Here is a 26,093-nt window from a genome sequence, read left to right on the forward strand (position 1 = left end):
TTTCGGTTTTATTTGAAAACTGTGTTCTGCTATAGTTTTAGTTAACTAACTCTTCTGACTTTGGAAATAAGCCTCCTACTCACAGTAGGCTGGGAGACTTTCAGCTCAAGGGCAGACATTTATGTCGACCACATGGGGTCATGGGTACATGACGTGTGCTGGGGGTGCAGGCAGTAAGGGGGAGACCCCGGGATACTTCAGATTCTTGGCTGTCACTGAATGGTACACCACATAGGAAGAAGACTGCAGTGAATCGGGGGAAAATCTGATGTCTTGTAAAGGCAAATTATATCGATGTATTTCTCTATTTTTGATTCCCTCTCTTGCGAGTATCTCAATGGGCTCCAGAGAAACCTCCCCTCCCTTATGTACACTATACTCTTCAAAGGAATGTTTCTTGATTCCATCTCTTTATTCATATTTCTTTTCTTTCTCTTCTGTTATTTTCACAGTGTGACCCTTGGAAGACCCAAGTGCTTTTGGCATGTGTGTTAGCCAGAGATGTTCTACGGTTTCTTTTGGGGACGTGTTAGAATCTTTTTTGTTTCCTCTTTTGAAGAGTGTTTCAGACCCCTCAGGTTTGACATTGCTGTTTTTAATATGGGTGGCAGAGCGCTGATGCATCCTTGCAAATATGTCCTTGGTGCTTTGTGGCCAGTGGCAACAAGCTCTGATAGGTCCAGGACAGAAGTGACAATGGCAGGACTGCGTTTCTAGTCTCATCTTTACGGCCAGTTTTCCAGGTAATGGTGAGACGGTCCTCACTGCCTGGGGCATGATCGGGATGGTAATAGCCCACCTATGGATACATTTGTCGTATAGATAAATGAGGTCATGTCCTCAGAGGACTCTTGGCTCCTTGGGAGTAGAAATTATGGCGCCCTGGTGATGACAGCAGTCAGGAGTCTAACTGCTTTAGTGAAATCCACTCTCATGTACCCGGTCTCTGTCTGGCTTCATCATAACCAGCAGCTTTCTAAAGAGGTCACAGTGGGGTGTTTAATGAGGACACAGAAGGGTAAGAGAATTAAGAATACCAGTCGGCATGTAGGACAATGTGCTACAATGCTATATTTTCCTTATAGCTATCTTTAAAACCTGGTACTCTCCAAAAGGCACTGCGTGTCCCAGGGCGGTCATTCTGGGGTTCAGCAGTCGGCTTCAGAGGGCCCTTGGCTCTGCAGCTGGCATCCAGGGTGGGTGCTCATTTCCACTCTTGGAAAGTGGCAGACAGGATAGTAAGCATGGGCCAAGGATGCCGCAGTGTCCACTTCCGCCCTCGGAGACTCTGACCTCAGCAGCTTGGGACCTTCCGAGCTGGCCAGGCGGTGGGGTGGGCTTCAGGATTCCCACCAGGCTTCTGGAGAATTCGAGGTGGGAGGGGCTCAAACAAAAGCTTCCTGCACTTGGGAGTCCTTTTTGTGGGTTGATCGATTGCCATCCTCTGGAAGACCACAAAATCCTACAGGCTGCTCAAGCAGTCTCTGGGGGAGTCAAGGCCAATGCCACGGAGGAGACTTTGTTAAAACCTGCTCAGCACTGTGGGACCCTGTGGTCAGGTCCCTGTTGCAATTAATATTAAGTAAATCCCTTTTACTCTTGAAATGAAATCCACAGATAATAAACCTATGCAATTAAATAATCATATATACACACATTTATACATATATCTATATATACACATATATATCAAACCATAACAAAAAGAAATAGAAGAAAAGTAATTTATAAAGAAGTAATATGTAATAGATATTTCAATACGTAGCTGCTCCAGCATGACTGTACTAGAAAACATAATAAAATGGCAAATATTTGCACCTATATGTAGAAGTTAGTTATACCTACTTATAATTAATAAGTTTGGATTTAAAAGTAAGCAAGAAGTTCAGAGGTATTCTGAGAAGTACAGAAAAAATAGAAGAGGTAAGGGTGGAGGATAGAATTAAAAGAAACTAGTGTTCAGGTAAGATAGAACATACTTATTTCCATATGATAAGAGAAATAGGGAAATAATCTTAACCTGAGCAGGGACGACCTGTTAGGACAGACAGACTCCTAAAGAGGGGGAAGAGTGTGTGTACGAAGTACCAGCAGGCACCCCAGCAGGAAACAGAAACGCACAAAGGAGGAAGCGACGAATGTTCCGTGAAGGCAAAGGCGGGCTTAGGGAAGCCATCACGGAAGGCTGAGGCTCTCGAGGGGCTAGCAAAGCTTCCAGTAGCTGCAAAGGGAGGGGGCAATTGATGGAACTCAGTGAATGGCGGAGCTGAAGGAGAGGGTCCCCCACCAGAGCTGCAGAGGGGCAGAGGGACTTGGCCACTGCGGACTCATCGCTGGGTGGGGAGGAAACCAAGAGTCAGTACCCTGACCTCTCCCTCCAGCCTCCACTCTCCTCTCAGGGCCTCACGTTGTCAGGTCCAACGGAGGCAGAGAACGTTTGAAAGCTAAGTGGGATGTGAGCTGGCTCTTTAGTCCGCAAGACTGCCCTGCACACCGCTGCGTTCTCTAGGGTCCCTGGCTGCACCCCAACCACACTTCCAAAAACTTCCAAAAGACCCTCTGGGTATGGTACTCTGTTGAGAATCACTGCTTTACTTTACCAAACTGAAAAATGCTTTTCTTATCTAGACCCCTTGATGGCCTCTGGAAAACCCATGGATGGCAGTCATCTGCAGCCTGTGTCTAAACACAGTGAGCTGGTCTGACCATGGCATTGCTGTAAGATGCTCTAACTCGTCCCAACAAATGGGCGACGCTGCTTATCTTTTCCTGGGTACCCAGTTACACCAAACCTTGGTGGCTTAAAGCAACAGTAATCACTTCTTGTTTCTCACAGTTTCTGGGGGACAGGAACTCAGGGCGCAAAAGGATGGTTTATCAGACTTGAAGTTATGGGGCTGGAATCATCCAAAGACTTGTTCACTTACGAACAAGCCAGGGGGAAGCTGTATGACCTGGTCTCAAAAGTGACAAGCCATCACTTGTACCACGTTCTGTTTATTAGAAGCAAGTCACCAGGTCCAGCCCATGTCCAAGGACAGGGGCAGGGAGGGGCCTAGGTCTACCTCATGTGGGAGGCACTTTGAAGATGTGCGGACTTATTTTAAAACAACCACGTTGACCGTCTACAAGATCCAGCTCCTGCTCTCTTCTGTCCGCAGTGGTAGCAGCTCGGCTGTAGAAGGTCACTCTCTGCTGAAACCCCACCCTCCCCCCACCGAGAGCAACGTCAGAAGACCCCTGCTGGGAGAACACCGAGCCCCCGCCAAAGCTTGTGGGCGCGCGCACCTGGCAAGCATCTTTAACCGGCCCTGGCGCACCGTGTGTCCCTGATAAAAGTATATGATGGTAAGCTTGAGCTCGTCACTTATTGACCCACTGATCGATCACCTACCCTGTGCCGGGCACTGTCTTACTTACTCCTCACAGTCATTCTGACAGATGCGGGTGGTTAGACCAGTTCCACTGATGAGGAAATTGAGGGCTAGGTGAAGGAAATAAAAGTGCAGACATCCCTCGGTATCTGCAGAGGGTTGGTTCCAGGACCCCCAGGGATACCGAAATCCGTACGTAGATGCTCAAGCCCCTTATATAAAATGATGTAGTGTTTGCATATAACCTACTCACATCCTACCCTCCCTTGTACTTTAAATCATCTCTAGATTACTTACAATACCTACTCGAATGTAAACGCTCTGTAAGTAGTGTCAGTACAATGTGGTCCAAGTTTCACTTTTTCGAACTTCCTGGAATGTGGGTGGGGATGTGTTTGCCCCACTGTTGGTTGAATACTCAGATGCGGAACCAGGGGTGCGGAGGGATGACTACACGCTTCTCCCACAAAAACGGATGTGCTGTCCAGGGAAAGCCAGGACTCCTCCGATCTGGGGGCAGGGCTCTCCTTGCTGGTGCACGCGCAGCCTGTTCTCCCTGTTTCACCCCCGGGGTGAAAGCTGCTCCTCAGTACGCCTGGACGTAAGTGGGACTCCCAGTCAGTGCTCGGCCCAGCCATGCACAGGGATAGACCTTCACACACAGCAGCACGGAAAACCCAGACCAGCCACAGAAGCCTTTACATTAATGGGTTAAGAAACATGCTGAGGGCACCAGTTAGTTGTTGGGACTAAGCTTGAATTCAAATGCAGGTCTCTGTGTAAAGGCATTTTAAAAAATGTCCTTATATTTTAAAATTTGTTTTGATAGCCACCAAAAAGACTGCTTCATATTCTTTCACTGACCTTGTCCACCAGTTTTGTTGGCCTTCAACATCACCCTAGAAACACAGATAAATAGATAACCATACATTTATACACACATACACACATTCTAAAGCACTGTGAAGACATAGACTAGGCTTTCGCACAACTGGGGGCTGCTCAGAGGTCACTTAAAAATGATCATTGGTTTGCTTTACACAAGACTTTCAGTGGCCTTGGTGTGGGCATTAGTCCCCAGTTCCCAGAGAGAAGTTTGGATGACAACATGGGACAGCGTCTTTAGAATGAGGTCAGTACACAAAAGCCATTTTTAAACTGCATCTCGTTGCTTCCCCGAGTAAATGCCAAGATGAGAATGAAATCTTAAATTTGAAGTTTGAAACCTAATTATTTGAGTATTTCATATCTTGCATTTTAATCTAGATTTAGTTTATTTTTTATCATGGCTTGAGGAAGATATTCTGCCCTAACAGTGATACAGAAAGAGGAACTAAGGGATAAGTAACATAATTACTTTAATGCTTTTAATTAAGCCTTTTATAGACACTATAAAATAAGCACTAAAAGTACTAACATAGCACAATGAGCTCATTTACCTTAATTCACTGCAGGTCAGGGACCAAACTTGTGTAAGGATTTAGGCTTTTTGGTACCTGCACACTAACCATCTCTTCTTCTCTATTCTACTTATAGACAGTAATCTATAAGATGTATGTAAATATACATTGAATGAATAATTTCATCTGAAATTAAATCCCTGTCTGCAATTTATTTAGTGGAATAAATCAGTCAGTATATTCTTTCTTTAAAAGTATATGCATAGGTAACCAAGATGATGGAGTAGGAGACCCCAGCTTCCACCCCCCAACAAAGATCAATGATGAGACAGATATCCACGAATGAAAACAGCGCTGGGAGGGCTCAGAAGTCCACTTAAGAAGCTTCAGCAACACAGTGGAGCAAAAAGCCTGAAATTAACTGCATCAAAACAGCAGAAAGGACTGCTTCTTGTTGTTACAACATCCCATTCCCCAGGATGGGATGCTCAGGAACAAAAGAACTACAAAACAGCCAGAAAATAATGAATAAGACTGCATTAGGAAGTCCTTACTTACCAATACTTACTTTAAGTGTAAATTAATTAATTTATCCAATCAAAAGGCATAGAGTGGCTAAACGAAAATTTTTTTTAAAAAGCAGGACTCAACTATATGCTGCCTGTAAGAAGCTCACCTCAGCTTTAAAGACACATAAGCTCAAAGCAAGGAGATGGGAAAAGATATTCCACACAAATGGAAACAAAAAGAGAGCAAAAGTAGCTATACTAATGTCAGACAAGATAGACTTTAAGTCAGAAACTGTAACAAGAGACAAAGCAGGTCATTATATGATAAAGAAGTCAGCTCATCAAAAGGATATAATAATTGTAAATTATATGCACTCAACCTCAGAGCACCTCAGTATATTAAGCAAATACTAACAGATCTGAAAGGAGAAATATGTAACAATACAATAATAGCAAGGGACTTCAGAACCTCATATTCAACAATGGATAGATCATCCAGACTCAAAATCAACATGGAAACATTGAACTTGAAAAATACTTTAGACCATTTGGACCGAACGGCCATATAGAGAACGTTCCGTTCCTTTCAGTAGTGGCAGAATACACAGTCTTCTCAAGCACACATGGAACATTCCCCAGGAGGGATCATATTTCAGGTGACAAAACAAGTCTTAGCACATTTTAAAAGACTGAAATCATACCAAGTATCTTTTCTGACCACAATGGTATAAAACTAGAAATCAATAACAGGAAGAAAACTGGCAAATTCACAAATATGTGGAAATTAAACAACACATTCCTGAACAACCAATGGATAAAAGAAGAAATCCAAAAATAACTAGAAACAAATGAAATTGGGAAATACAACATACCAAAACATATGGGATATAGGAAAAGTTTTCAATAATAAATGCTTATATTAAGAAAAAAGAAAGCTCTCAAATAGACAACCTAACTACACCTCAGAGAACTATAAAAAGAACAAACTGAAGCAAAGTTAGCAGCCAGAAGGAGATAACAAATATCAGAGCAGAAATAAATGAAATAAAGAATAGGAAACCAATAGAAAATATCAGTGAAAATTAGAGTTGGCTTTTTGGAAAGATAAAGTTTTAGCTAGATTTACCAAGGAAAAAGAGAGTACTCAATTAATAAAATTATAAATGCAAGAAGAGACATTACAACAGACAACCACAGAAATGCAAAAGATTATAAGATACTATTATAAGCAATCATGCACCACAAATTGGACACCTACGAGAAACTGGCATATTCCTAGAAGCATAAACCAGGACTGAATCATGAAGAAATAGAAAATCTGAACAGATTAATATGAGTAAGGAGGTTAAATCAGTAATAATAATAATAAAAAAACAACCTCCCAACAGAGAAAATTCTAGGACCAGAGGGCTTCACTGGTGAACTGTACCAAACATTTTAAAGAAGAATTAATGTTAGTAGTTCTCAAACTTCCAAAAATTGAAGAGGAGGGAATACTTTCACACTCATTTTAGGAGATCAGCATTACCCTGATATCAAAGCCAGATAAGGTCACTACAAGAAAAGAAAACTACAAGCCAATGTTCCTGATGAATATAGACTTTAAAGTTCTCAGCAAAATACTAGCAAAACAAATCCAACAGCACATTAAAAGTATCATTCACCACGATCAAATAGGATTTATCAAGATGCAAGGATGGTTCAATACTGGACAGTGAAACAAGGATAGTGCACTGTTGGTGGGAATGTAAACTGGTGCAGCCACTACCATTTCTGCTATGGAAAACTGTATGATGGTTCCTCAAAAAGTTAAAAATAGAGCTACCACATCATTCCAGCAATCCCACTTCTGTGTATACACCCAAAGGAAATGAAAACAGGATCTTGTAGAGACACAGACACTTCCATGTTTACTGCAGCATTATTCACAACAGCCAAGACATGGAAACAACCTTAAGTGTCCATCAATGGATGAATGGAGAAAGAAAATGTGGCATATATATAATGGAATATTATTTGGCCATAAAAAGAAGGAAATTCTGCCATTTGCAACAACATAGGCAGACCTAAGGGTGTTAAGTGACTGGCAATGGCTTTTAGATGCAACACCAAAAGCACCATCTATGAAAGAAGCAGCTAGTAAGCTGGACTTCATTAAAATAAAAAACGGCTCTGCAAAAGACACGGTTAAGAGAAAGAAAAGACAAGTCACAGGCTGAGAAAATCTTTGCAAAACATAAAGCCCTAATAAAGGGCTGTTAGCCAAAATATGCAAAGACCTCTTAAAACTCAACAGTAAGAAAACAAAGAACCCAATTTTTTAAATGGGCAAAAGATATGAACAGACATCTCATCAAGGAAGAAATACAGCTGAAAATAAGCATATGAAAAGACGCTAGACAGCATATATCACTAGGGAGTTGTAAATTAAAACAACAGTGAGATGCCCCTACAAGCCTGACAGAACGGCCAAAATCTAAAGCACTGACAACACCATATGCTGGTGAGGATGTGGAGCAAGAGGAACTCGTAAAGTTGCTGCTGGGAATGCAAAATGGGACGGGCACTTTGGGAGATAATCTGGCTATTTCTTATAAAACTAAACATACTCTTACTGTGTGATCCAAGCATCCACTCCCAGGTGTTTACCCAAATGAGCTGAAAACATATGTTCACACAAAAATTTATACCACATTTATAAATAATCAAAACCTTGGAAGCAACGAAGATGACCTTCAGCAGGTGATAGAACACCTCCCTCCACGGGATGGCATATCAGTCAGTGATAAAAAGCAACGAGATTTGACACAACATTGTAAAATGATTATAAATCAATAAAAAATGTTAAAAAAAAATCAGTGAAGTATCAAACCACAACAAGGCATGAAGAAACCACAAATGCATATTGCTATGTGAAAGAAACCACTCTGAGAAGGCTACATACTGTATGATTCAAACTATACGACATTCTGGAAAAGGCAAAATTAGAAAGAGAAGGTCAGTTGTTGCCAGAGATTTGGGGTTGGGCGTCGGGGTGAACAGGGTGGTGGTACAGGTGATTTTTAGGGCTGTGAAACTACTCTCTTTGAAACTGTAATGGTGGATACATTTCATTGTGCATTTATCAAAACCCTATAGTTGTATACTGTGCAACACGAAGAGTGAGCATTAATGTAAATTATGGACTTTAGTCAATAAAAATGTATCAGCAGAAGTTCAACAGTTACAACAACTGCACCATACTAGCTCAAGTTGTTAAAATATTGTATGGATAATAAAGACTGTGTAGGTGTGTGTGGTTGTATAAGATATAGAGATGTGATACTTAAGACAATACCATAGGGAAGGGGAGGGAATGGACCTATATTGGGGTAAAATGGATATATTTTACCAGAATTAAGTCAGTATTAACTTCCAAAATTATATATTATTATAGTAAGTTAAAATGTATATTATAATACCTAGAGCAGCCAGTGGGAAAAAAGCTTTTAAAAAAGGCTAGAAGAGCAACAGAGTACTTAAAATGACACACTAAATATTTGTTCAACACAAAGTAAAGTGGTAATGGAGGAAGAGAGGAACAAAAAAGACATGATACACACAAAAAGGAAAAAGCAGTTGTAAACCAACATATGAGTAACTTTCTGAAGTATAAACTAAATATTCTAAACAAAAAACAAGGGTGGAAGGTATAGGTCAGAGGTAGAGTGCATGAGGTCATGGGCTCCATCCCCAGTACCTCTGTTAAATTAAAAAATTAAATAAATGAATGAATAAATAAATAAACCTAATCACACCCCCAAACAAAAAACAAACAAACAAACAAAACTAAAGACAAAAATTGTCAGACTGAATTGAAAAGGAAAGAAAAGAAAAGAAAAGAAGAAAAGAAAAGAAAAACCTGACTTTATGCTTTCTGCAAGAAAAACATGGAAGATTCAGAGACACAAATAGGTTGAAACAATTAGTCTGCCAATTTTGCCTAAGATGGAGTAAACTCACTACAGTCTATCTCATTCAGTGACTCCAACCAAAACTTCTGCACACACACAAACACACACACAAAAACAAACAACCAAAAAACCTACTTAAGTACTCTTAAAATAATCAAAAACAGTGTTATAAAGATACACGGTGATTTTGTGAGTGGATAAAACAAAACAGAAATTCCATCTTTAGGACCAAAGCATCCATGAAAAGGAATGCCTGTTGTCCAAAGAGCATGGAAGAAATTACCATTTCCCTTTTTCTCTTTCATGGCTTAGCCCTGAGGACAGTAACCCAGTCACAGAGCTACAAAGTGGTGTGGGAATCTAAAATTCTGAGGAAAAACACTATTTTTCAGGTGAAAAAAAAAAAAAGCTGGAAAGAGAGTCCTCTTAAGGCCAGAGTCTGTGTGTAGAATTCAGAACTATAGTGAGGTGGAAAAGGGGAGCCCTTAATTCTGTGTATGAAATGGCGCAAACTGAATGTCTAGAGAAGAAAAATCACAATGTCTGAAATGAAAAATACGCTGGGTAGGACTGACAGAAGATTTGACATTGCTGAAGAAATGATTTGCAATCTTGAAGACACAGGTTTATAAACTATCCAAAATAAGACACACCAGGGGAAAAAATGGAACAGGAATGGAGCATCAGTTGGCTGTGGAATGACTTCAAACAAATATATATGTGATTGAAATCTCTGAAGATGTAGGAAGATAATTAAAAAAAAAGAGGGACCAGAAAAGCTAGTTGAAGAAAAAATGGCTGAAATGTTTTTCAAGGTCAATACAAACCGTAAATCCACAGATCTAAGAAGTTAAGCAAACTCCAAGATCAAGAACTATGGAGAAAACACCACCGAGGCACAACATGATCAAACTGTTTAAAAGTGATCATAACAAGAAGAGTTAAAAAGAGCCACGGGGAAAAAAAACAGTATGAATAGAGAAACAAGTGTGCAAATGAAAGCCCTCAGGAAATAATACAAGACAGAAGGCAGTGAAGGAACATCTTTGAAATGTGGAAAGAAAAAAATTCTCGATCTAGAATTCTATATCTAACAAAAATATCTTTCAAAAATGAAGGCAAAGTGGGGGGGTATAGCTCAGTGGTAGAGGCATCCTTAGCATACACAAGGTGCGGGGTTCAATTCCCAGAACCTGCTCTAAAAATAAATGAGTACACCTAACTACCTCTCCCCCCGCAAAATGAGGTAAATCGTAAACATGTTTTTAATTAAAAAAAATGAAGGCAAAATACTTTCCCAGCATACAAAAGCTGAAAGAAATCACTAGCAGACCTTGTACTGTAAGGAATATTTAAACAAAGATGTATCAGATGAAAACTGGATCTACAAAAAGAATGAAAAACACAGTAAATGGTACTTAATCAAGTAAATATGAAATACAGTTTCCTTATTTCTAATATCCTTAAAAGAAAAAATTGAACTGCTTAGAGCAAAAATAATAAAAATGTACTGTGGTTTTAATAAACTTAACAAGCAAAGGCATGAAAACATCACCACAAAGATGGGAGGAGGAAGTGGACGTATGAAGTTTTATGGTTCTAATATTATACATGCAACGGTGTAGTATTACTTAAAGGTAGATTGTTACAGGTAAAGATAGACAGTTGACCCTTGGACAACATGGGATCTGGGTGCTGACCCCTGCACAGTTTAAAATCTGCATATAACTTTATAGTTGGCCCTCCGTATTCATAGTTCCATATCCACGGTTTCAGCTGCAGATTATGTAGCACTGTAGTACATATTTATTGAAAACAATCTGCGTATAAGTGGACCTATGAAGTCCAAACCCATGTTGTTCAAGAGTCAACTGTATGCCATCCCCCTAAACCAAATGATAAAAACCAGATACAACAAATCAACAAAGGAGATAAAAAGGACTCATAAAAGTACTCAATCCAAAGAAGGAAAAGAGGAAACTGAACAGATGGAATAAAAAATATCAAGATGGTACATTTAAACCAAGTGATATAGGCGATCACATTAAACACAGATGCTCTTAAGTTTCCAACTTTAATGAACAGAGATTCTCTGACGGGATAAAGAAGCAAGACACAACTATATTCTGCCTACATGAAACTCACCTGAGAAATAGAATTTCTCCTAGTGGTGTTTTGTAGTTTTTCAATAGAATAGTCCTGTACTTCTGCTAATTTTTTTCATAAGTATTTTACTCTTTTTATGCCATTGTGAATGCAATTATTTCATAAGTTCATTCTTGGATTATTCATTGCTAGTATATAAAGACACTATGAACTTTTCTTTATTGATTCTTGTGCCCCGAGATCTTGCTAAACTTAATTATCCTCATTTTGGGGTAGATTTCTTAGGATTTTCTACCTACAAGATCATGTAATTTGCAACATAAGGTAGTTTTACTTCTTCCATCCTAATTATATGCCTTTAATTTCTTTTTCTTGATTTATTGTACTGGCTAGAAATTCCAGTATAACCTCTACTAGAAGAGGTAAGTAGGGAAGTCTTTACCATGTTAGTACTCTTACATGGAACTCAGCCAGTCTATCACCGTAAGTGTGATGTCAGCTATAGGCTTTCCAAAGATGCCCTGCATCAGGCTGAGGTTTTTCCCTAGTTTGTTGAGTTTTTGTTTTCTGTTTTATTTTTTCAATGAATGGGTTTTATCAAATGCTAAATGCTTTTGCTGCACCTACTGAGATGATTATATGTTTTTTCCTTTATTCTATTGATATGATGTTTTGCATTAATTTCTTTTCAAAGGTGAAACCATCCTTGCATTCCTAGGAAAAACCTCACGTGGTCATGGGGTATAATCTTGCATTAGTTATCTATTGCAGTGTAGCAAATTACTGTAAAACTTGGCTTAAAATACTAAATACATTATCTCACAGTTTCTGTGGGTCGTGAGTTTGGGAGTGGCTTCGCTGGATGGCTTTGGATGAAGATCTCTCACAAGGTTGAAGCCAAGGGCAATGACGTCAGTGGAAATGGCAGAGCAGACAGCAACAAAGGCCTGTCTCTCCAGAGAAATGCTGAAAAAATGAGCAAAAGCTATCAGAATCAACTGTTGGAACTCTGGAAAATGTTCAAACCACCATATTGTTGGATTTGGTTTGATAATATTTTATTAAGGATATTTTTACATCTATGTTCATGAGGGATATTTGTAGTCTTTGCTTGTGATGTCTTTGTCTAGCTTTGGTGTCAGGGTAATACTGGCCTCATTCAATAAATTGGAAATTGTGCTTTTCTCTCCTATTTTTTGGTAGAATTTGTGTAGGACTGTATTATCCCACTCCTTTTCATTAAGTGTTGGATAGATTTTACCAGTGAAACCAGTTGGACCTGGTCTTTTCTTTGAGCAAAGATTTCAAATGACTAATGCAATGTCTTTCCTTGATATTAATCTAATCAGATTTGATATTACTTTGTGAGTCAGATTTGGTAATTTCTTGCTAGGAATTTGTTTCATCCAACTTGTCTTGCTCTTTGGCATACAGTTGTGAATCATATTTCCTTGTAATTCTTTTGATATCTCTAGGGTTTGTAACGATGGAGCCTCTCATTCTGGTTTTGAGAGTCTATGTCTTCACTCTTTTTTTTTCTTGGTCAGTTTAACTAAACATGTATCAATTTTGTTGATTTTTTTCCAAAGCATCAGCTTTGTGTATTTCATCAGTTTCTGTATTTTTTGTTTTCTGTTTCATTGGTTTTTGCTCTGATCTTTACCATTTTCTTCCTTTTGTTCACTGTGGGTCTAATTCCCTCTTCTTCTTCTAGGTTCTTGAAGTGTAATCTTATGTAATCGATTTGTGATCTTTCTTCTTTCCTAATGTAAGCATTTAACGCTAGAAGCTTTCCCCTCTAAGCACTAGTTTAGAGGCATGCTATAAATTTTGACATACTTCTTTTTAATTTTAATTCAGTTGCAAGATATTTTCTAATTTTCCTTGTGATTTCTTCTTTGATCCATCAGTTATTTAAAAACATGTTATTAAATTTCCAAACATTTGCAGATTTCCAAGATTCTTTCTGTTGCTGGCTTCTACTTCACTGCGGTTAGAAGAAGTAATTTTCTGTGATACAAATACAAAATAATTAAAGTAAATTAGATCAGTGTTTCCTAAACTTTAATGTGCGCATGAACCATCTACACATCTTGTTAAAGTGCAGGTTTTGACTCTGGGGTAAAGCTGAGATCTGCTTTTCTCACACAGACTCCCAGCAGCCTCTGCTCTTTGGACCACACTTGAAGTGGTAAGATTTAAAGGATGATAATAATTTTCAAGATACTTGTATTTAATTTCATTTATTTTATGGTATTTTCCAACTTACCGTCTTTATTATTTATTCCTGGAAATAAGAGTGTCTATTATCATAGCGCTGTACATTTTTCAGAGACCGTTTTTGCACTTTGCCGCACTCATTTTTCCCAGCAGTAACGCCAAGTAAGGCACGCATCTCTTTTATCATCGTTCCGGGAGTGAGGAAAGAAAGTCTCCGACAGGTTGAGACTAGCTTGAAGTCGGTCACAGTTTCAACCTTAGATCATGCTCATTCCTTTAATAACACTATACGTTTGCAAAGCTGAGTTTTCAGTGTTTGCTGTGATTAAAGAAAAAACCAAAACAAGTATCATGTTGAGGATCAGCGTGGCAGAGGAAGTGAAGGTGGAGTCATCCAATCTGGTTCCAAGGCGTGAGAAGTGCAAATGCCCAACAGGCACCTTAATAGTTAGTTGATTTCAGGATATTTATTTAGAGAAGAAACAAAAGATATTTTTTCAAACTATATGTATCATTTTTTCAAATGGCTACCAAATACTTACGCAACTCGTGTTACTTGAACCTAATAACAGGAGTTTGGAGGATTCTAGATGGCCTGGGGGCACCATGAGCAGATGACTGAGATGCTCAGGGCCCTGAGCAAAGTCTGGGGACCGACCGCTGCTGTAGTGATTAATCCCACCCTCTCTCTGTGCATATGTCTCGGGTTTTGCTTGGGAGCTTGTGCGTTTCTCCATTTGCTCACTGTACTATAGTGCAGATGAATACACTGTTTTGGAACTGAAGCCTGTGTGAGGAGAGGAACGTGTCTCTTCTATGGTTTTGCAGGTGCCTGGTTGAGGCCCGTGTTGCTGTGGGTGTTGGTCCGTGGGTGTGGTGACCTTCACTAATTCCACTGCTGGGAAAGCCGAGAAGAAATTGCTAAAAGCCACAGGGAGAATCAGCAGCTGAACGCAGGAGCACATGAAGAGCAGGTTTCTCCAGAGTCTGCCACACCTTTTTAGGGACTTATTAGGAGGGAAAAAAGTCCTCTATGTCCTTGTAAACCTTGTTCTGTAGTTTACTTTGGGGCAGGGAGAAGATGAAACAAAAACTGTCATCAGAATTTAAGGTGCCAACCTAACTATCACAGTTTCCAGGCATTACATCTAATTTGTTTAATTATTTGGGGATTTTCCAAACCTGTCAAACACACTGGATGACAGCTAGCCCTCCGGAGTGCCTGATTATGTGCTTAAGTTGGAATCAGTAAGGTGGAATCTTCTTGAATGTTTTTTTCCTCCCAACTTGAAGCTCTCCTGTACTTAAATCTTAAATTCTTGGTCTGAGAACCATTTAATGAGCAAGGTTTTTGAGCTCTGATTTAGCATAACATGTGAGTAAAACGAGGTCGTGAAAGCTAACAGTTGTGAAAGTCCTTTGACATAAAATGTTGCTTGCTGGTCTCACAATGTGCACTTTCTCTCCTACCAGGGTCTGGGCTGACAGCCTTGCAGGCCCCTTCCCCGACGGCCGTTCCGGGAGTGACAACGACATACAGATGCCCAGGCCCTGCCCCGCTGAGTGCATCACAGCCTCGGGGTGTGGAGCTGGGTTTAAGTATTTTTAAAAACTCCCCAGATAGCTCCACCACGCAACTACTGGCATAACGTTCTTAAGTGTTTCATTCACTGAGTTTCTCGTCTTCCTAAAATTTCTCTTGAAGTCACAGTCCAGAGGGCCCTGGTAACACTCCCCAGCCTTGAAAAATAAATCTTAAATTTGGATCCACTGGTGAATTCACTCATGAGTCAACATGTGGAAGGTTAATCCTATCAAAAGGGAAGAAATGGAAGGTTTTTTTCTTTTTCAAGAAGTCCAGCTCTTACCTCACATGGGAAAACGGTGAGAGATGGTGTCTGCCTTTTCAGAATTCTGCACACCCAGCCTGAGTCAGCACTTGAGCATGAGATTCCATCATCCTTTGGGTTTATAAATCAAAGTCATCACCAGGAGGGCCTTATCTTGGTCCCAGATCTCCTGGTTACCTCCTTCCCCATTATGCCTGGGGGGGGGGTGAAGGCCAGGTGGCCCCCACCACTCATCCTCGGGTGGCTGCCCTTGGGAAGGACTCATCCTGCACAACCTGACCCTGCAGTCCTGCTGGGCTCCAGCGAGTGCTCCATGAGTGCTCGTTCACTCACGAGAGGGTTCAACACACACCTGCAGCCTGCAGATTAGGTGGGGCAAGCAGATTGCATTTTCCACATTATAAACACTTCCCAAGGCTCTCCTGTCCTCTCACCCCACAGCCCTGTTCCTTGCTGAGGTCCTCATCGTCTCTTACCCGGAGGTTTGCACTGGCTTCGTAATCAGACTTGGGGCCTCTAGCCTCATCCCCTTTGAGCTCAGCCCATACCTGCCCAGAGTCATCTGTTTAAAACTCAGATGAGGGGATGGGGGATAGGGGATGGGGGTGGGGAGTATCTCCCTGGTAGAGTGCTTGCTTAGCATGCACAGTGTTCTGGGTTCAATCCCCAGTACCTCCATTAAAAAGAAAAAAAATATATATGCATATATATATATAAACAAACCTAATTACCTCCCCCCACCAAAAAAATAAAAAATAAAACAAAGTAAAACTCAGATACAGCCAGCTCTCATCCCCGCTCAACAGGCTCCAGAGGGGCCCACCACTAAGATCACAGCGCCAGAGAAATGCACTGGGACGGGCCCGAGCCGGTCTCTGCCCACTTCGTCGCAGCCGCCCCGCCGCCCCAGCCTGGCCGGCCCTCCAGCGCTGCTCATCTACGGCTCTCTGTGCATATCCCTTGTGGGCATCGTTTAATTGCCTCCTATTCCTCCTACTGGTGACAGAGGAATTCCCGCCCTCGGGCTGGGGGACAGCTGGACACTGGGCACCGGACAGGTGAGACTGACAACGGTTCAGCAGTGACAGGTGCTCACAGCCAGGGAGGAGGCCCCTGAGCCACTCAGAGCCACATAGGGGCTGTGCGTGCAAACGAGGTGAACGGCCTGATTCCTGTGGAGGGGGGCTTGGCAGTATCCAGGGGAGGGGGTGACCTCGGGCTCACGCGGGAGGATGTGGTTGGCTTGTTTGAGCAATTCCACGGGCTAAAAGCCGCTACTCAGAGATAAGCAGGAACTGCGCCTGGTGCCCTTGACAAGGAGGGTTGTCTGGGGGGACCTCATCCTGGGAGCAGGGTCGGGAGGAGAGCCGACGGTGAGGGCATCTGAGGCTCTGTGGGTTTCATCAGATGTCAGGGTGGCACGAAATCCTGGGCCTTAATTTTAGGCTTTGCATCACAGGCACAGGAACTTTGCCAAGCAAATAAAAGAGGAACTTTCCCCATTAAATGGAATCAATCAGTCAAGAATCTAGGCATGACCAGGGAGTGGCGCCCTGAGCCCAGATGACTTCAGGAGGGGCTGCCAGACGGCCTTCGAAATCCAGAGCTGTCTGAGTGTGGAGCCAGGCACACAGCCCCTGGTCCTGCCTTATGGTTTTACGGGCATTGTGCTTTGGAATAAATAGCTATGGCTTGAGGAGGTTTTTCTGAGATGACAGAGTCGAAATGCCAAAGAAGCTGCTGGCGTGGAGCGTTTCCATTGCCACATTTACTAAACAAACGCACCGTGGGCTTTCTTGGTGACTAATGCCCTAAGCATGCCCCACAGGGAGAAGCCAGAGGGCGCGCCACTCTCCCATGGTTTGCAATCAGTACCTGGAATCTTTGGCAGAGACATCAAGACTTGGAGGAGGAAACTGGGATCCTGTGCATCTGGGAAGACAGACAGGACCCTCGGTGCCTGCTCTCAGACTGAAGCTGGTGAATCAGCCAGCATCTCCTGGTGAGGATGGAAGGAACAGGAGCGTTGGGGCAAACCCGGAGAGGAGAGGAATTACCTGGGGCCTCCCTAGGACCTCTTAGTCTTACCATTATGCAAAGATGTTTTTATATGAACAACATGGCTTCTTCCAAGCACCTTGAGGATGTGTACCCATTTCACAGGAGAGGAAAGTGGAGGTTTGTGTCACAGTGGCACATGACTTTGGATGTGAACTACAAAAGTGCTATTAAAGCTCTATTTGGCCATTTTGAAATTCTGAGTTCCTAGCTCAGTGGATTAGGTGCAGCCTGAATCACTTAGGGCTTTGGCAAACAGATGCTCAAGCTACCTATGGTGGAGTCTCGTCATTTTGCAAACGTAGGCTGGCTCCAGAAGTGCTTAAGAGCCCGCGGGACATCAGGATGAACACACAGCAGCATTATTATTGTAATAACAATAAGTAGGTTTGTTGACCACCTGCATTAAGCGGACACAGCCTTTGAGAAGGACAGAACTGGAAGATCCTTGCACAGCCCTGTGGTGAAACCCTGGAGGAAAAGTGAATGTGTGATTAACTCTTTGGAGAAAGTATCATAGTGACATGACTTATAGTGACACGACTGTGCATCTGCGAAGCCCAGGAGAACTGCCTGACAGATGAGTAGAAATAAGAAAATTCAGTAATGTGGCTAATTATAAATATAATATACAAAAAGCAATCACTTTTTGATGTGCAAAGAACCTGTTAGAAAATACAATAGGAGAAAGATCCCATTTACAACACCCACAAAAGGTAGAATATCTAGGAACAAATGCAATTCAAATGAATTGAAATGAACCAAAACCTTAAAGCTCTAGAAAAACTTTCAAAAACTTGAATAAATAGTAAGGCATATCTTATTTTTGAGTAGGAAGAACTGATAGCATTTTTTTCTCCCTAAACTGATCCAAAAATTTAATGCAATCTCAATGAAAATAGGTTTTAATTAGACAAACTGATTCTAAAGTTCATATGAAAAGTGAAACATGCAAAAATGGCCAAGAAATTCTACAGAAGCAGCCAAGAGAGGAGGCTATTCCTTCCAAATAATAAGTGTCATTAGAAAACTATACTTAACTAAGGGAACTTGAAATAGCAATATGAATGCACAGCTAGATCAATGCGACAAATAAGAGAGCCCAGAATTAGACCCAAATACATATGGAAAGATGGCGTTTCAGAGCAGTGAGAAAAAGACGGATTATTCGGTAAGTGACTTTGGGACAGCTGAGTCCCAGCTGGAGTCATACCTTGCTCCTTACACCGAGTCAATTCCAGATGGATGAAAGTAGTTTCAAAAACATAAATGTAGGAGAAGAAACTTGAGGGTTCTTTTTTTTAACAATCATCTCCGAATACGGAAGATCTTTCTCAGCAGGACATAAAACCCAACAGACATGAAGGAAAAGACTGCCAGGTTTATATACATATAAACCTTATTTATAGGGGAGGTACAAACTATTATGTATACAATGAGCTATAAGGATGTGTTGTACAACACGGGGAATGCAGCCGATCTTTTATAATAACTATAAACGGAGTCTAACCTTTAAAAATTGTGAATCACTATATTGTACACCTGTGACTTATATAACACTGTACATCAACTATACTTCTAAAAAAAGCAGATTAGCACTCTAAGGGAAAAAGTTTATTTAGGGAAAAATATTTATTTAAAGAGTTTTTTTAAATGACAAACTTGGGAAAAACATTTGCTGCTTGTACGACAAAGGCCCAGTTGCTTTAATATTGAAAGAAGTGTTACTTAAGCACAGAAAGAGTGGGTAAATATCAACAACCCAACATCCAAAAGAAAAGTGAACAAAAGACAAGGACAGGTAATTTATACGTGAAAAGGTGCTTGACCAAACTTACAGTGAAAGAAATGGAAAGTCCAATGTGACAATAAAAATGAAACAGACGGGTAATTCCCACGGCAAGCACGCGGGAAAGAGGCGCTGGTGCAGATTTCTTTCCAGGGCGCTCTGGTGTTAACTGTCGAAACGAAAATCCATGTACCTCTTCATCTGGCAATGTCTCCTCTACTAGGGAACCACCCTACAGATAGATACACCCGAGGCAAAAGTCAATAAATGAGAATGTTATGGAAACATTGTTTACAAAAGCACTGAGTTGGAAACAATTCAAATGGCCTTTCCATAAGCGATTGGCCAACTGTGTTCTAGAATGGGGCTCGGCAAGTTTTTTCTTAAAGGGCCAGATAGTATTTTAGGCTTTCTGGGCCAAGAGGCAGCAATATAGACTTTAAGTATGAAGACAGGTAGCTTTGGTCTCAGGTCTAGAATATCCCCACGATGAAGCGCTATCCGGAGTATGATGAGGTATGTCTGAATATTAATTGTGCGAACAAGCCCTAATGCATACATTTTGAAAAGTCAGAGAGACAGCAGGATACAAAATCAACACACAAATATCACTTGTGTTTCTACACACTAACAAAGAACAATGCGAAAAGGAAATTAAGAGAATAATTTCATTTACAGTAGCATCAGGAAGGAATCAAATACTTAGGAATTAACTTACCCCAGGAGGTGAAAGTCTGGCTACTGGAAAGTATAAACCATTGCTAAGAGGAATTAAAGAAGACACAATAAATGTTAAGACGTTTCATGTTCAAGGATTAGAAGTCTTAAAGTCATCAGGATATCACCCACAGTGATCTACAGAGTCAGTGTAATCTCCATCAAACTACTAATGGTATTTTTTTTTGCAGAAATAGAAAATTCATCCTTAAATTAATATAGAATTTCAGGGGACTCCAAATAGCTGAAACAATCTCGAGAGGAAAAAAAAAACAAAGTTGGAGGATTCGTACTTCATGGTTTCAAAACTTACTTCCAAAGCTACAATAATCCAAACTGTGCGGTCCTGGCATAGAGACAAACATGTAAGCCACCGGAATAGAATAGACAGCCCAGACATAAACCTCATCTGTAGGGGCAAATGATTTTTGACAAGGGTGCTGACACCGCACCATGGGAAAAGGACAAGCTTTTCAACAAACGGTGCTGGGACAACCTTTCAACAAGGAAGATGCACAAATGGCCAATGAACACATGAAACAATGCTCAGCATCACTAATCATTAGGGAAATGCAAATCAAAGCTCCAATGAAATACGATCTTACACCTATAAGGATGGTTACTACCCCAACCCCCCCCCAAAAAAAAACCCCAGAAAATAACAAGTGTTGGTGAGGATGTGGAGAAACTGGAAGGCTTGTGCACTGCTGGAGGGAATGTAAAATGGAGCAGCTGCTGTGGAGAACAGTATGGAGGTTCCTCAAAAGCTGAAAAATCAAATTGCTGTATGATCTCAAATTCCACTTCTGGGTATACATCTAAAAGAATTAAAAGCAAGGTCTTGGAGAGATTTTTATACACTCGTGTTCGCAGCAGTATTATCCACAGTAGCCAAAAGGCTGAAGCAACCCAAGTGTCCGCTGACAGATGAATGGACAAACAAGACGTGAGCTATACGTACAATGGAACTTATTCAGCCTGGAAAAGAAATGACATTCTAACACACACTACAACATAGAAGATGTTATTCGACTGAAACTTGAAGACATTATTTGAAGTAAAATAAGACAGACACAAACAGACAAATATTGTATGATTTCACTTGTATGAGGCAGCTGAAACAGTCAAGTTCATAGAGATAGAAAGTAGAATGGTGGCCACCAGGGGTGGCGGAGGGAGGTATAGGGAGTTACTGTTTAACGGGTACAGGTTTCAATTGGGGTGATGAAAGAATTGTGCACAGAGACAGCGATTATGGTTTTATAACACTGTGACTGTCCTTAGTCTCAGTGAGCCATATACTTAAAAGCTGTTAAAATGGTAAATTTTATATTCTGTATATTTTATCAGAATAAAGAGAATATTATTAAAAGTTTTTAAAAAGCGAAGGATATAATAATGAGCTGCCATTTGTGCTGATTTATGTGTGCACATGTGTGTGCAAAGGAAATTGGTGGGTTTCTGGGATGACAGGGAGCCTTACTTTTTTAATGAAAACACTGGACCCAGAAAGAAATATTTGCCATAAGACTATAAAGAGTTTTCAATACTCATTGATCATCAAAATCCCTTTTGCCACACCAGACTTGTATTTCCTAGTCTGCTCCTGGCACCAGTCACACCGTACCCATGGTCAGAGCCAACACTAGTCTGTTCAGCACCTTTGTGTCATTAGAATAAGGCAACCATCCCTCTTGGTGGAGATGACACCACAGGCATGCAGCTTCGAGAGCAGAGGAGGATGGATTTCAGCCCCATTAAGCCTTCATCTGAGTGTCTTTTTTTGCAGTGCACAACATGCACAACTGTTCATGGTGGCCTTGCCTGGAGTCACTTTTTCCCTACTTGACCAGTGTTACTATTCATAGACCAAGAAGGAACATATAGCAACTTTGTTAAAAATACAATTTCTTTAAAAATAAATGTTTCTTTGAAAAGCATACAAAAGGTCAAAAAAGGGAACATTCCACTCTTTTCTATTGTTTCGTTGATACACTACAAAAGGCACCACCCAAATTTTGTGCTAATTGTTGGTTACTGTGATTTTCATAACCATAGTGATTTATAAAACTTTCTGGTTACTGGAAATTTGCTTTTTTTTCTCTCAGAAGGTCCTAATTGTTTAGATAGTTGGGAAAAATCTCTTGTTCTGTGTTTCTTCCCATCAGTTGGGTCCCTGTAACTGAAGCATTAAGGGATGCGGTCTTTCTGGGTGTGATCTGAAGACTTCAGTGCATGAATGTGAGGCCAGGAGAAGTCATAGGGTCAACATGACATCTGATTTCAGGTAAACAAAATTCACACCAAGTGGTTTTTATATATATTTTTTTAAAACAAAGTATTTTATAAGCCACATCACCCCTGCAAGGAATATGTAATACTTATGAGCCAGGAGTTTGTTTATACAAATCTGGAAAACCAAAACAACCTGGAAATACCAAGTCAGTGAGAGCAAAGCAAGAAGGAAAGTCTTAGTTACCCTGACAGTGTTTCCAGAGACACACAAGTTTGCATCTCCCGATGACCCTGAGTCCATGATAAACAGGTGCTTTGTAAAACCAGACCATTCTGAACCTAAAGGTAAACCTTTTTCTATGAAACATAAAATAGACCTACTTTCAAATGTATTTTGTTCTTTAAAAAGTTTTTTTTATACTTAGAGAAAAATGCATCACTGACCCTTACTCAGATTCTCCTAACGTTACTATCTAGCACAACCATGTAACATTAAGGAACGGTCATGTGTACAATCCTGTTAACCAATCTGCAGGCTTTCCCTGGACTTCTAACAGGTTTCCCGCCACTACGTTTGGATGTCATGTAACCGTAATCTCCTCGAATCTGTGACAGTTCCTGTCTCCCCTTGACTTTCATGACCTGGGCAGTATTTAAGAGTACTGCTCACTTATTTGTAGAGTATCCTTCAATTTGGGTTTGTCTCAGCATCCAATGCAGGTGGTGCGTTCCCTGGTGGGGCTGTGCCCTTTCACCAGTGCAGGTTTCAGGGGAGAAATGTGGTGATGTTAGCTTTTTATAGTGATGTTGCCTTTGATCCCTTGGTTTTGGTGCTGTCTCCTGGATTTGTGCACCATAAAATTACTATTTTTCCCTTTGTAATTAATAAACATCTTGGGGGAGGTATCTGAGACTGCAAATATTCTGACTTTCTTCAAACTTCTGTTGACTACTTTAGCATTCGTCAGTGGCTCTGACAAATGCTGGGTTTTCTAAAGGTGATTTTCTGTTTTCCTCTTTCTACATTTATTAATTAGAATTTCTCTGTCAGGAAGAGCTGTCTTTTCTCCCTTATTTGCTTAATTGATTTTTAAAAATGTATTTACTTATATCAGGTATGTACTAGCGGGTGTTTATTTTATTCTATGGGTTATAACCCAACACTATTGTTATTTATTCAGTGCTTCAATTTTTCAGCTTTGGCCATTTGTCAGGCTGTTTCCTGAGCCTTTTGACGTGTCCCCGTCCTTTTCAAATACTTCCTTTCTTACTGATACAAGACGCTTCAGGCTCTTCATAGCAGCATTATTTACAATTGCCAAGCTAGGGAAGCAACCTAAGTGCCCATCAACAGATGACTGGGTAAAGAAGATGTGGGGCTAGACAGATACATAGATACACACGATGGAACACTACTCAGCCATTCAAAGGAATGAAATGCTGCCATTTGCAACAATTTAGATCAACTTGGAGGGTATTGTGCTTCGTGAAACAAGACAGGGAAAGACAAATACTCTATTACATCACTTCTATGTGGAATCTAAAAAATAAAACAAACTAGTGAATAAAGCAAAAAAGAAACAAACTCAGAGATACAGAGAAGAAAGTAGTGGTTACCAGTGGGGAAAGAGAAGGGGGAGGGGCAAAAAAGAGGAGGAGGATAAAAAGGTACAGAGTACTATGTATACAGTAACCAAGCTACAAGGGTATACTGTGTAACACAGGGGTGTACAATTCAGCTAATATTTGATAATAACTATAAATGGAGTATAATCTTTAAAAATTGTGAGTCACCATGTTGTATATCGGAAATTTACAAAATATCGTAAATTAACGATGCCTCAATTGAAAAAAAAAAACTAGTTCAGGCTCATCTTGTACTTTCCCTGGCCCAGCTGTGGAAAAGAAGCCCCGTGATGTTGCTGTCTAATTAATCATGAATAAAACAAAATATAACCACGATATGTGCAGCATAGGACTAAAATCAAACCCCAGACCTCCACATCACCACCATTTAGAAACACTGTAACTAGTTTAGATACTATAGTCTTGTTTTATTGTTGTTCATGTAAGTAATATCTAGAACAGCACACAACACACAGTAGGTCACAACATAATATCTCAGAGGATGCATGTGTCACAAACACACTTTTCTTTTTTAGCCTCAGAAGAGTTATCCACTTGGCTGAATTTGGGTTTCTCTTCTTTCAGACACGGGAGAAAACAAATGTATCGCATCTCTTCTCAGCCCAGGTCTTATGCTCAGAACAGCCCTCAATTCCAGACCTTAACTGCAGAACCCAGGATGGAGAATGTAAGGGAAAAGATGGCAGGACACAGTAGGGATTCAAGTGAAAGTCCAAAAGTCACCACCTCCAGAGGGCCTCTGAGCCTGCCAGCCCGTTTTTCAGGTTGTTATTGATGTTGTTGCTGTTTCCCCCTGAATCTGCTGATTCTCAGCACCAGCAATTGTTTAAATCTTGATGAGAAAGAGCAAGAAAGCAACATAAGCAAACAGAAGAGTTTTTCTCTGCAAACACTGCCTGGATATGCTGGCTCTGGCATCCAGCCCAGAAAAACACAGAGGCTCTAAGGATCATCACAGTCAGCCAGGCCCTGCCACCCTTCAGCTCAGAGTTTTCTATTTTGCAGGCGGGGCTGAAGGAGTTAGAGGGTGGTTGAATCTCAGTCCCAAGGACCCTCAGCTCTGCCTCCCATGCACTTTCAACCTGTCTGAAGCATGAGACAGGGTACTGCCGGGCACACCTCCCTGGGAGCCAGCTGAAAAGCGAGGTGGTATCCAAGAGCAAGCAAAGCAAATTAAAAAACAGAAGACTGAGGTTCAAGAACCGTCTCCATGAGTCAGCTTTGGGCTCAGCGAGGGTGCAAAACCAGGCTGATGCAAAGACACCACTTACTTCCTAGGTTCCTGAAATTGATATTTTTTGGTCCTGTTGGCTGATCAGAAGTCCCATAGCAATGATGGGAATTCTGAGGATCAGGCCAGATTTAGAGCTGACTTAAACCTGCGGCTTCTGGCATAGATTATTTCCTCAGCATTGAGAAAGCCTGCTGCGAAAGAAGTATTAATTTTTTTTTAAGGAATAGAACTCTTGTGTTTCCATCTCTATAATCTTTTGTGTCTTCATTTCCGAGAAGCTGGAAATCAGATAAGAAGAATGTATTGAAACCACTGGAAGTGCGAACAGCGGATATGGATTAAATTGTGTTCCCCCAAAAAAGATGTGCTGGGGTCCTCACCACACCCTACTCTGTACCTCAGAATGTGGCCTTATTCAGAAATAGAGTCTTTGCAGATTAACCAAGTTAAGATGAGGTCCCTGTAAAAGGGGAAACTTTGGATTTAGACACATAGAGAGGGACAGTGACGTGAAGACTCAGGGAGGGTGCCCTGTGGAGGAGGAGGACTAGAGTGACAGGGCTACGAGCCGGAAGCTCCCGGAAGCCGGGACAGAGGCGGGGAACGGTCCCTCCCCTAGAGCTTCATGGACAGCGTGGCCCTGCCGACGCCTTCGTTTTGGACGTCTGGCCTCCAGAACCGGGAGAGATCAGTTTCTGCTGTTTGAAGCCGCCCAGTGTGTGGTGCTTTGTTACAGCAGCCCCAGGACATGAATGCAGCGGTGCCAGAAGGCGGCAAGCTCACTGCTGTGAGGCTGTATTTGAGGACTGCGTGAGAGTCATGTGTTTCCCCAGCGAGTTCTCAAGATGCAGCCAGGGAGACACGCGTGTGCACATTCCCTGGGTGTGTGATTTGTTAGCTGTGTGACCTTGGACGAGCTCCTAAACCTCTCTGAAGGTCTTGATTCATCCTTAGAATGAGGGCAGTGAACCTCTGAGGGCACCTTAAGGATTAAACAAGGT

The 26,093-nt window shown here is 41.2% G+C and overlaps 2 long non-coding RNA genes across 3 annotated transcripts; both read left to right on the forward strand.

Annotated features, from left to right (window-relative positions):
- The first annotated feature begins 14,409 nt into the window (after positions 1–14,409).
- Positions 14,410–15,328, forward strand: LOC140687236 (uncharacterized). Its single transcript, XR_012061411.1, has 2 exons — positions 14,410–14,536; positions 15,036–15,328. It is a non-coding gene; the product is annotated as an uncharacterized lncRNA (long non-coding RNA).
- Positions 15,329–16,332: 1,004 nt separating this feature from the next.
- On the forward strand, positions 16,333–24,863 carry LOC140687235 (uncharacterized). Of its 2 annotated transcripts, none has more exons than XR_012061409.1 (3): positions 16,333–16,470; positions 22,145–22,263; positions 24,423–24,863. It is a non-coding gene; the product is annotated as an uncharacterized lncRNA (long non-coding RNA). The 2 variants fall into 2 exon arrangements; XR_012061410.1 differs by lacking the exon at positions 16,333–16,470 and adding an exon at positions 19,698–19,775.
- The last annotated feature ends 1,230 nt before the right edge of the window (positions 24,864–26,093 follow it).

The sequence above is a fragment of the Vicugna pacos genome, chromosome 19 (genome assembly GCF_048564905.1).
Source record: "Vicugna pacos chromosome 19, VicPac4, whole genome shotgun sequence".
Taxonomy (NCBI): Eukaryota; Metazoa; Chordata; class Mammalia; order Artiodactyla; family Camelidae; genus Vicugna; species Vicugna pacos.